A 2,631-nucleotide genomic window follows, 5' to 3' on the forward strand; every position below is an offset into this window, starting at 1 on the left:
TATATATATGTGTATATGTGTGTGTGTATATATATATATATATGTGTGTATGTATATATATATGTGTATATATATATATATATGTGTATGTATATATATATGTGTGTGTATATGTGTATGTATATGTGTGTGTGTATGTATATATATATGTGTATATGTGTGTATGTGTATATGTGTGTATGTATATATATGTGTATGTGTATATGTGTGTATGTATATATATGTGTATATGTGTATGTATGTATATATATATATGTGTATATATATATATATATATATATATAAAAATGAACTTTTTTGATTTTAGCAAATGGCTGCAATGAAACAAAGAGTGAAAAATTTAAAGGGGTCTGAATACTTTCCGTACCCACTGTATGTGTGTATATATATGTATGTGTATATATATGTATGTGTATATATACATGTGTATGTGTATATATGTGTCCTGAATTAGGAACTAAATCTGGAGCTAAAAATCCTTTTTAACAAATTCCTTCTTAAACTTCTTAAACTAAAACAGTGCACATCCTATTCGTTACTAATATAAGTTTTATAAAGATAGTCTTTTACAATAAAACAAAGCTTTTCTGAAAATATGTTTGTATATCTTTGTTATGTTTAAGGTGACTGACTGGAGGTCATAGCTTCCCCTGTGTTTCACGTTACTGCTACCGTTCTGCTTATCGCTAATGATGTCTGATACGGTTGGTTTGTCCAATAAGAGGAAGTGCGGCGGTTGTGTAACTCTCATCTTGTTGTGCGACGTATTTTATAATGGATAATGATTAGATAACGATGGTTGTAGTATTTAGATAACAGCTTCAGATCTTCTGTGCTGTAATCATAAGAAGTCCCAAGAACAGATTGAGATTTTAGCACATTTGTTATCGTAATTATATGAATATTTTAATAATTGTATTATATTATATAATGAATATATATAATATAATTTAATTATAACCTTTTGTGTGAACAGCTATGACCTTGTTTGTCTCTTGCCTGTAACAATAAAATAATTAGACTAACAGGACCATGTGTGTTTTTTTCCCCCTGTGTGTTGTCTGCAGGACAGCGTAGTGGAGTTCAACAGGTTCGACCCTGCCTGCCTGTTACCCGCCAACACCGATGACTACTGGACCTACCACGGCTCTCTGACCACACCCCCCCTGACCGAGTCCGTCTCCTGGATCGTTATGAAGCAGCACATAGAAGTCAGCCACGACCAGGTGTGTGTGTGTGTGTGTGTGTGTGTGTGTGTGTGTGTGTGGCTGCAGTAATCCACAGTTTTTGTAAGAACAATGGATCAAATGACTAGGACTGTATTTACATGGATACATGAAGATAATCCCGGTTATGATCAAATTGGGATACGATGAAACCGGGTCATATCCCCGTATACATGATAAATATGAGCAACTCAGTTACTGATAACTGAGATTGAATATTGGACTTTCATTCAACAGGTGGGCCAGAACCATGAATGCTAATGTTTCTTTGTGCTGTGTGTATCTGTTTGCTCAGCCATTCACAATAGCACATTCTGAAGGTTATATCACATGTTGTTTTGCTGCCTCCAGTGACCACTTGAGGGCTCCAGTTGTCTTTCGGAGTCAAACTGAGCCGATTCTTTGGTGTTTCTGTTAAGCAGAAATTATGCTGTCAAGGTGACACGGAAGTGTGTTTTCAGTAGCGCGGTCACACCGCAGCATTCCTGATCATCTTAGGGTGTGTCAACAATGAAGGAACCAGCCTGCACGGTAGCTTTCTGTGCCTCAAGGCATGAATCCTTTACACATCTTGTTCCGCATACTTCCCTTTTAGAGTGCACGTTCAATTACTTTGCTGAGCTTCGCCGGCTTTATCCTCCTTTACTTGCCAATAACATAACAGCCTGTTGTTCAGCTTTAAAAAAGGCTTTTAATAAGTTTTATTACTGAAACCATTTAGATTTTAAATATGTGGTCAGTCTATCCAAATAAAGCCCATTTGGAAATACTCCAACAGCAGCGAGGAGCTGCTACTGTCAGTACCAGGAGGGGTACACACAGGTCCACACTGCATGTTTAAGCACGGGGCATCCAAAAATAATAATACATGCAATCAAGAACCACCAATGTGGGAGACAGACGGGTTGGGTTGGTATTCACAGATTTTTCTAAATTTCAATTCTGTCTCTTTTGTCTACCCTTCTAGCAGTGGGGGCTATTAATACAAACACTGTCCACATGTGCTTTTGTATGCCGAGTCCCACGAGCAGATGAATGTGTTTAACAGGCTATAGGCTATGTTAGCGGACATTCGTCAATAAGAAAACAAGTCTATTTATACTGCAGAGTGGAGGAGTACAAGCAGAACCAGCCGTAGTGAGATGTTGGATGAAGAGCTTCTTTTACCTGTCGTGCGGTGTGATGGAAAACACAACACACGCAGTCTAAATAAGGCGTTGCTTTTACTGTGAAGAATTTGTAGGAAATAAACCTCACCTGCCGTGAAACAATGGCTCCTTTGAGTCCCAGCCATGGATCAGCCCTCTACGCATAAAGTCCTACATTAGTGTAACTCAGAGTATTAATCAAGTCAGCCTGTCGGCCCTTTTTTTTTTTTTTTTTTTTTTTTTTTTTTTTTTTTTTT

At 37.3% G+C, this 2,631-nt stretch overlaps 1 long non-coding RNA gene across 1 annotated transcript in view; it reads left to right on the forward strand.

Moving 5' to 3' along the window:
- The first annotated feature begins 431 nt into the window (after nt 1-431).
- The window catches only part of LOC116398903 (uncharacterized), a 5,794-nt gene continuing 3,594 nt past the window's right edge, over nt 432-2,631 (forward strand). Inside the window, exon 1 of the long non-coding RNA XR_004213780.1 lies at nt 432-1,226. This is a non-coding gene — a long non-coding RNA (uncharacterized LOC116398903). The remainder of the gene's footprint in view (nt 1,227-2,631) is intronic.

This window comes from Anarrhichthys ocellatus, unplaced genomic scaffold, assembly GCF_004355925.1.
Source record: "Anarrhichthys ocellatus isolate YVR2014 unplaced genomic scaffold, GSC_Weel_1.0 scaffold93, whole genome shotgun sequence".
Lineage (NCBI taxonomy): Eukaryota > Metazoa > Chordata > Actinopteri > Perciformes > Anarhichadidae > Anarrhichthys > Anarrhichthys ocellatus.